The sequence below is a fragment of the Pelobates fuscus genome, chromosome 4 (assembly GCF_036172605.1).
Source record: "Pelobates fuscus isolate aPelFus1 chromosome 4, aPelFus1.pri, whole genome shotgun sequence".
Taxonomy (NCBI): Eukaryota; Metazoa; Chordata; class Amphibia; order Anura; family Pelobatidae; genus Pelobates; species Pelobates fuscus.
The window spans coordinates 19,626,164-19,636,284 of NC_086320.1; the positions used below are offsets into that span (position 1 = coordinate 19,626,164).

The following is a 10,121-nucleotide window of genomic DNA, read 5'->3' on the forward strand; positions in this document are numbered from 1 at the left end:
TATGGAAATTAAACATTTTCCCACACCAGTTTAGCAGAATGCTCTGCTTTTATTTAATCAGTTAGCCATATTTTAAACATTCGTCTGGCATGGACACTGTTTGATATGAATTTGACTTTTACTGTCAATAAAGAATGATGCCTCAGTTTTCTTATTCCTACAGAAAACTGAAGTGTTCTAAATCTACACATCTGAGGTTCCCTTAGCAGCCACATTAAAAAAATAAAACCCCTTTGGAGCTAAACCATATTAGACATTTTGTTTCTGAAAAACTTGAAAACCTCATTTTATTTTTGGGATAAATCATAAAAAGAGCACTAAAGCGTTGTTGGGGTCAACTTTTCTCCTTGCATAATATTACACTGCTGGCCAAAGCGTTCCATGCACCTCACTTGGACCGAACGTTCGGAGAGAACCTTCCAGTGATACACAGACAACTTGTTTCAAATTGGGCTACTACCAGTGTATTAAGGCTCAGACAAACATATTTATAGACAGAAGTTACAGCAAAAGCTACGTGACAAGTTTACATCAGATATGCACTATATTGCTTATTCAGCAGTCAACAACATGTATTTCTAGTAGTGAGTTTAAAAGGTTATATCTCTGCTCAGACATGGCGGATTTAAAGATGAAGTTGCTGCGGGGAAAACTCCAGAAATGGAATGAAAAGATCCAACAGAGAAACCGCAACAGGCGACTGGCTGAGAAAAATCTACCGCCATCTGATTCTGTGAAGCAATAGATTGTAAATGAAAATAGAGTGGCTGGAGTTGAGGTTGACATTGCCATCCTGCCAAGTCTCCAAAGCTCAAGAAGAAAAGGAAAGGTGCAGAGACCAAGCAGGAGACAGGAAGTGCTGAATTTGTGGAGGTCACAGAGAACTGTGAGGAGGCTGATTTGCAGGAGAACATCAAGGAAAATGGGAGCACCGGGACTAGGCAGGATAATGATGTCTCAGCTAAGTCACCAGCACTTAAGAAAAAAAAAGTAAAGGAAAATTAGTGACAAGGGAGAGACTGATGCCAAGAAAATAAAAACTGAGAACATCCTGGATGGGGCAAATGGAGAATCTGAAGAGGAAAATTCAGCAGCCATTAATGCTGAGATTGAGGAAGAGGAGGAGTTGCCTAGTTTGCCGATGGGTTTAACAGGTGCTTTTGAGGACAATTCAGCAGCCATTAATGCTGAGATTGAGGAAGAGGAGGAGTTGCCTAGTTTGCCGATGGGTTTAACAGGTGCTTTTGAGGACACTACGTTCTCTTCTCTAGCAGTTTCACTGAATGAGAATACACTGCATGCCATTTCTGAGATGGGCTTCACCCATATGACTGAAATCAAACATAAAACCATCATGCCCCTGCTAGAGGGAAGGGACGTCCTGGCTGCACCCCGCACTGGCAGTGGTAAAACACTGGCGTTTCTCATCCCAGCTATAGAACTGATCTACAAACTCAAATTTATGCCCTGAATTGGTACGGGCATTCTGATCCTGTCACCAATGCAGGAGTTAGCCATGCAGACCTATGGCGTTCTCAGGGAGTTGATGGCTCATCATGTTCACACTTATGGTTGATCCTGGGGGGCAGTAATCACTCTGCAGAGGCCCAGAAACTCACTAATGGTGTTAACATTGTGGTGGCAACACCCAGGGCGTCTGCTCGATCATATGCAGAACACACCTGGCTTCATGTACAAGAACTTGCAGTGTCTGGTGATTGACGAAGCTGATCGAATCCTCAAGGTCAGATGTTAACAGGAAATGAAACAAATGATCAATCTGCGGCCAAAGCGCCGGCAGACCATGCTGTTTTCTGCCACTCAGACTCGCAAGGTGGAGGACCTGGCTAAGATCTCCCTGAAAATGGAGCCGTTATAAGTTGGCATGGATGACCACAAAGACAAAGCTACGGTTGACGGATTGGAAAAAGGGCTATGTGGTATGTCCGTCTTAGAAAAGATTCCTATTGTTGTTCACTTTTCTAAAGAAGAATCGCAAAAAATAGATGATGGTATTCTTCTGCTCCTGCATGTCTGTGAAATATCACTACGAACTTCTCAATTACATTGATTTACCAGTGATGGCAATACATGATAAGCAGAAACAGACAAAGTGGATCACCACATTTTTCCAGTTCTGCAACGCTGATTCTGGGATCCTGCTGTGTACATATGTCGTGGCTAGGGGACTGGACATTCCCGAGGTAGATTGGATTGTCCAGTATGACCCTCCTGATAACCTCAAGGGGGAACATCCATCGTGTTGGCAGGATAGCTTGCGGTATTGATGGAAAAGTTCACGCTTTACTGATTCTTAGGCCTGAGGAACTGGGCTTCCTGCATTATCTGAAGCAATCTAAGGTACCACTGAGTGAATCTGAATTCCTGTGGAGTAAAATTTCTGATATCCAGTCTCAGCTGGGAAAGCTGATTGAGAAGAACTATTATCTGCACAAATCTGCCCAGGAAGCTTACAAAGCTTATATCTGCGCATATAACTCCCATTCGCACAAGCAGATATTCAATGTGAACACCCTGGATCTCCCAAAAGTGTGCCTGTCCTTCAGCTTTCAAGTTCATCTCTATGTGGATCTGAATATTAACAGCAGGGTCTGCGACAGGTTCACTTTAAGCTGACATTTATCAATTTCTATATCTAAAATAGTCTATCCATCTACGGTAGTCAAATACTAAAATTTTAGCCCTTTCAAGCTTTAGAAATACAAATGTATATTCCTAACACTAGTTACCGCCAGTCTGAGGGAATAAAGTAGCTTTGCTTACCTTTTTTTCCTCACATTATTTGTCTCATCGTTGTCATCCTGCCTACATGGTCATGTTCAGAAAAAAAGCATTGGGAGACTAGTGCGTGGCAAAATGTCGAGCTGCACCAATATGATGGTTTCTGTAGAAATGGGTGAGTTTTTCTTGGCTATATAGGAGTAAGCCCCTCTAGTGTCTGTCACAGTGAGTCAATAACGGCATTGAAACCCTACAATGTAAACATTGCAGGGTTAAGCAGACAGGGTGTACTTTATTGTTCTAAAAATCTGACTTGTTTAAATGTAGTAGGAATAGTAATCAGGGATTTAATGCTGGCTGACAAATAATTGGTTTTAGTTTTGCATATTGATATAGTATTTTATGTTGTGCTATGTGTGGTAATTTTCATTCTTAACAGGTCAGGTTGTCATGCACCATTAGTTTTTCCTTTTGAGGTTAGCATGCTTTATTCTGTCCATACCCAGCAAACAACCCGTAATTTATTCCATGCATGCCAGGCCTTTTGGAAAAATATTTCCTAATGTGCCTTTATGATAAGCCATTAAATCGCAAATAAAGAAGACCACAATAGCCACCACCATCGACCCACTATAAATCATGCCAGTAGAATATCTACTATGTTATCCTTCCTCACAGATTGCCAAAGGGCACAGAACTTCAGTTAATTCTTGGAGGATGTAGAAAGTTAATTTTCTTTAAAATGCATACAGTGTAATACACACATAGTAAAAGGTGTGCAGAAATAAGAGGTTCTCGCCCATAGAGCACACAATCTAAAGTAAGTTTTCTTTTTTTTTTCTTTTGTATCTCTGCCCATGGAGATAACTGCAAATATTATAACAAGATTTTGTGAAAGCTATTACTTGGTATATTTTATTGAAATGCAATACGGTTAACTAAATAGATTTTACTCCCTGAGGCTGACGTACCTTTTGACAAACACCTAACAGGAAGGTCATAAAACATTTTTACAAATCAGCTGAACAGTACTTGGCATGGGGAATGATTACATGTTGGTCTTTTGTTAAAGACCTTAGAGAGGTCAAACAGATGCGAAGAAAAGAGATTGATGGGTTCGGAGAAAAATCACATGTCAACCTATTTTATTCACATAATGGAGAAATAGAAATGTGGAATAGTTCCAATAAATCAGAGATACGATGAGACCTCTTATAATAAGACAATGGTAAATGCAAAGGATGACAGGCAAGTGGCGAACATCCATTTAAGGGGCAATAAAAGTCTGATATTGAGCAAGGAAGAAAAAGTATAAATCTGTCCAAAGGTAGATAACAAAATGTGTAACTAATGCAATAAGATGATAGTTAATGGGTTCAAATATTGAGAATCAAAGTTCGATGGAATAGGAATAATAAAATAAGATGCATAATAAATCAATGCATTTGTGCTTCTTTGTATAAGAAACATAGATTAAATTATATTTGCTCTAATTATATATGATATTGTATAGTTTTTTATATAAATAACAATGTATTGATAGGAACCCTCAATGCCCTGCTGTAGTACATTTGAGATTTGTATTGATAAATTCTTATGGGAAGAAACTATTTGTTGAAAAAGATAAGTAAAAAATCCCAAGGACTTTGGGGGGGGGGGGGGGGAGGGAAGAGGGAGGCGGGTAAACTTTTTGATTTGGGAATTAAATGCCATATGGAGGAGAATTACTTCCACATTTCACACTATTGGCAGATTAAAGCCAAGTCCATTTCATTTCAGGCTGACACAGAGAGATCAAATTACATGGCATGAAATCAATTGAAAGTAAGAAAGAGTTCAGTAGGGGAAAAAATAACTCGGGATACAGCCCTTTATCAATGTACAAAGCCTCCAACATAGTGCAAAGTGACTCCATGAATCAGACACCACCACCACCTACATAACAGGGCTAGACTGGCCCACCATGATACCAGAAAATTTCCCAATGGGCCAGCATACCCACAGCACTCTCCAAATGACCGTCAGGAGGGCAAGCGCTCCCCACCTGCCGGTCACTGCATGGCCGAGGGGACAACGGGTAGAGGATCTTCTGTTTCCTCTACTGTGCCTGACAGGAAGTGCTCTCACAGCACGAAATATTATTGGACTGCTATATAATTTTTTTCCAGGGCTGCTTTTCATTCACAGTCTGGCACTGCCACCAAAACACTAAGAAGATGCCTCCCAAATGTTCAAAGACAGCCCAAAAATGTGATCAGTGTGTGACATCACAGTAAAAAACAAGCAAGATATGAAAAATGTCTACTTACAATGGCCACTCTGACAATATGAGTGACAATTAGAACTGAGAGGTCCAGCCAGACCTACCAACTCTTGAAATTCTTTCATATTGTGCACAGGAAGTCATATCACTTAACCTGTGATATCCAGGGCTTAATCCCCAATAAATAGATTATGATAGAGGACATTTTACCCAATGTACAGCGCTACGGAATGCGATTTCGCTATATTATTAATAATAATAATAATCATAATAATAATAATCATAATAATATCATCTTTGTCTCAAGCTATTTTAGAAATGTATTTGGTTGAGCATTCAGCAAAATTATCAACATAGCTAAGATAATGGAGCACAGAACCAAGTAAATTACAGGAATGATAAAAAAATACAGCAATTTACTCATAGTTACATAGTAATCAAGGTTGAAAAAATACCGTTAAGTTCAATCTTTCAAATCTATTATGTCATGTTGTTGATCAAAGAAGGCCAACACCCATTCCCATAAATAATCCTTACTAACTCCATAATGGCAATGAGATTTCTCCTTAGATGAACAACCTGCTCACATACATATTCATTATATCCCTGAATAGTCTGTTTTTGCAAAGAAATATCCATGTCTTTTTTTTATTATCTGTAGAATCTGATAAGTCAACCTCTTTGGGTAGAGATTTCCACATCTTTACTTAAAAGAATTTAAAGGAATATTCTAAGGACCATAATCACTACAGTCATTTATTGTGATAATCTAAATCAGCAAATCTATGCATCCACTATGATAAATAAATACAGAATTCACAAAATGACTTTGCTGTTTAATAATATTGCATTTTTGATGGTGTTTTTAACTTTATACTGGGACTGAGTATATGCTTTTTTATCAAGAAAAGTTTCAGTGAAAATAAACTTTTGTTGCATGTTGGAGAAAATTCCATTATAAATTATACAAGTTTCACATAATGTAGGTATAGAGCCACTGACACATTCATTTCTTTTTACCCATCTCAAATCAGCACAGTGCTTATCACCTCTATCCGCAGATCATAGGTCCATAAATGTAAAGCTGAATGAACAATGTGCTTCTCATCTAAATGTAGACAAGGTGTAAAAATGTCACACTGCTGTGTCAAGTGGAAAACAGACACATGTAGAGAAGAAAATTAATTGTAAACATACTAAAAATTTCTAGGGCCTTTCTGATATACTGACATTCACAGATTGAAGTCAATCACAGAATAAAATAAAAGTGTTTTTCATGAATTTCAAGCAAAAATATGTGTTATCCCATAGCCTCCAGTAATTTCAGTTCCAGAATGTGGACACTCAAGATGTAAATTTCACTGAAGCCATCCCAGTATCCATTACATGGCACACTACTGGCCTGACTAACTATGGATTGGCTTCCATGCTTGCCACCAAAATCAGCTGTTATGTATTATAAATACAAGGAGCCAGATGCTGTGTGCAGATAAAAAAAGCCAAGAGGTTTTCTTGGTCCATCCCTGTATTTAACCCTACTTATGTCTGACCACATTTCACCACTTTGTAAATTGGATGTACTTAAAGGAACATTCAAAGCACCATAACCACTACAGCTACCTCTAGTGGTTATGGTACCAAGTATGTTCTGGGCACCTCTGGTGTAATGTGTGAAACCCTTTTAGAATGGTTGGACTTTTTACTTAGGGTACGCTGGACACCATTCAGAGTGATCAGCTGACATTCAAAGTCAATGAGCTGGTCTTGCATTGAATTGAATAATTCTGGGGAGGAGAGGTATATTTGAGTGTCATCAGCGTACAGGTGCTAGTGAAAGCCAAATGAGGTAATAAGTTTGCCAAGAGAGGCTGTATAAAGAGAAAATAGAAGGGGACCAAGTACAGAGCCTTGGGGGACTCCAACAGAGATAGGACAAAGGGAGGAGGTATCATTAGAAAAGGAGACTCTGAATGAGCATTGGGATAGATAGGAGGAAAACCAAGAGAGGACAGTGTCACAGAGACCGAGTGATTGAAGAGTTTGGAGAAGGAGAACATGGTCAACAGTGTCAAAGGCAGCAGAGATGGTTAAGAAGAATTAGTATGGCGTTGTGCCCTTTGGATTTAGCTGTGATTAGGCCGTTATTGACTTTAATAAGATCAGTCTCAGTAGAGTGGAATGGGCGGAAGCCAGACTGAAGAGAGTCAAGGAGAAAGTTGGAATTGATGAAACAAGTCAGACTGTAAAGACCAGTCTTTCCAGAAGCTTTGAGGAAAAAGGGAGCAGGGATATGGGACGATAGAAGGGGAGGACGGGTCATGAGATGATTTTTTAAAGATGAACACAACAGTAGCATGTTTAAGGGCAGCAGTTACAACACCAGAAGTGAGAGAGCAGTTGAAGATGTGTGTTAAGGAAGGCACAAGACAAGAGGAGAGAGATCTGATAAGGTGAGACAGGACAGGATCAAGCGTGCAAGTAGTGGGAAGAGAGGAAAGGAGAAGCACAGCTACCTCTTGTTCAGTAGCCTGGGAGAAAGTCTAAAGGGTAGGAAAGGCATGATCCAGGTGGTTGAGAAATAGAGGGGCATAGTGGAACATAGTGGTGAGAATTCTTTCCTTAGCTGTTCAATCTTGTCAGTAAAGTAACATGCAAAGATATCAGCTGTAAGGTCAACCGAGAGAAATCTGCACTCACTCCTTCCCACGTGGTTCAATTCCTGGGTTTCTAAATAGATGCTTCCAAGTAAGTCCTCCGCCTCCCTCAATCAAACATTTCAGCAATTCAGAAGGAACTTCGCAGGACGTTATGTCTAGAACAGGTTCCCCTCCGCATGCTGGCAGGGATTGTGGGACTGCTATCAGCATCGATACAGGCCATCTACCCAGGACCTTTGCATTATCGAGCCATACAGTGATTAAAAGCAAAGTTTCTTCGAATCCAACCCACATACGACCAGATGGTCCCCCTAACGTCAGAGGTCCAAGAAGAACTGTGATGGTAGCTCCTCCACATGTCTACATGGAACAGCAAAGCGATCTTTGGTCCTGCTCCAGCCTTTATAGTGGAATCGGACGCAAGTCTCTGGTGATGGGGCACCTTTGGACATCGGTAGAGAACATATTTCACATCAATTGTCTAGAGTTGATCGCTGGGTCTTTTACTATTCACAGTCTGGCCAAACATCTCTCGGACTGTTACATATGGTTCAGAATGGACAACATCTCAGAATGGTTGAGAATGGACAATACGTCAACCGCCTGGTCGGGGCCCGGTCACGAGTACTTTCAGAAGTAAGGAAGGATATCTACAGTTTCTGTTTCCAATGCAATATTACCCTCGAAGCGGAATACCTTCACGGAGAGGCGAATCTCACGGCGGATTGGATCTCCAGACATTGGAGAGACGTCAGCGACTGGCGACTCGACTGATCTGTGTTTCTACACATCTCCCACCTGAGAGGACCCTTCTGGGTAGATCTCTTTGCATCTCGCACAAACTACCAGGTTCCCAGGTTCTTCAGCTTGCTTCCTGACCAAGAATGATCAGCGGTGAACGCTTTTCTCAGGGTGTTGGAGTGTGTATGTTAATACATAATGCACCGCCGTGAGGGGGCGGTCAGTAGAGAGAGTAGTATGAGTAGACCTTATCTAAACTGACTCGTAGTGCGCAGCCGCAAGCCAGTATGCAAGTTAAGCGTGAAAATTCTGACTCGCGGCATCACCTGGCTGTGAGCCGGACTAAAACGTTTGCAAAATCCCAAACCGACTTGCGGTGCCCAGCCGCGAGCCAGAGATTAAACAGAGAAGCCAGGCAGGTTAAAACCTGCGCAGCTCGCGTCAAGCTAATAATATAGCTGCGGTAATCTTACGCATAAGAGTACGATCCAAAATGGCCGCCCGGATCTCGCGCAGCGGCGCAAGATCCAAGAAGGCCGCGAAAGAACGAGCAGGGCTCGATGGAGACGCTCTCCGCGGGTCCAAAAAGCCGAGGAAACTGGGAGGAGCACAAAGCCTGCCGAGGTCCCGGGACAAAACAAAACAAAATAGAAAATACACAACAGTACCTGTAAAGAAGAGATATAAGCAAGGAGGAGATACAGAATAGTATACATCTAATTAAATACAAGGAAGGGAAAACACTAAGTCAAATACAGTATAAGGAAATAAAATTAAGAGATGAAGTAAACAGTGCAGAAAGTGACACTATGATATATAAAATGATACTAACACAGTGAAAAAAATAAGTAACACACCACAGTAACCCACAAATGTAGGAGACAGTGGCACTCTGACCTGTACTGGTGCGGAACAACAAAGAAAGAGGGGGAGCGGCCTGGAGAGCAGAGTCGTATCTTGTCGATGTAGACTTTACTGAGAGGGTAGTGGATGCATGGAATAGCCTTCCAGCTGAAGTGGTAGAGGTTAACACAGTAAAGGAGTTTAAGCATGCGTGGGATAGGCATAAGGCTATCCTAACTATAAGATAATGCCAGGGACTAATGAAAGTATTTAGAAAACTGGGCAGACTAGATGGGCCGAATGGTTCTTATCTGCCGTCACATTCTATGTTTCTATGTTGTCTTATTTGTTTTTGATTGGTTCTCACTGTTACTAAGTTAAACTGTGCTGCTGTGGGGCTTAACGAAAGAGAGACTTAAGCAAAATATGAAACCTCCTGTCATGTGATAAAATTGTAGGTTTTAGCTACAGATAGCAAATGGAAACCCCAGCTTTGGAGGTTCTAGCTCTCCATCATTGGTAGTGGAGGTGGGGACTGATATCCGAGAACCCCAGTTAAGACGTCAAATCATTCTTAAATGGTTTAACGCTTTATTATACTAGTGCATGTCGAGAAAATGTGGCTTAGTCAACCCTTTCTTTTCAAAAATAGAAACACCTGAGTATCAGTTGAATGTTGGTTCGGCTTATCGGAATTTCAGAGATTCTAATTCAGAAACCGAACAGGAGAACAAAGAGGGTGTGAAAATATGTCAATCAGTGTGCTGCAAAATATTTAAATAATATAACAGTATGTTCCCACCATCGTACTCACAGATCAAGTGAGAAGTGAGCAATAGAAATAAAAACGGGAGGAGCAGTAAAATTGATTTGAA

The 10,121-nt window shown here is 40.8% G+C and overlaps 1 pseudogene; it reads left to right on the forward strand.

The window, feature by feature from the left end:
• Nucleotides 1-798: 798 nt before the first annotated feature.
• LOC134609302 (ATP-dependent RNA helicase DDX18-like) lies at nt 799-2,637 on the forward strand (annotated as a pseudogene).
• The last annotated feature ends 7,484 nt before the right edge of the window (nt 2,638-10,121 follow it).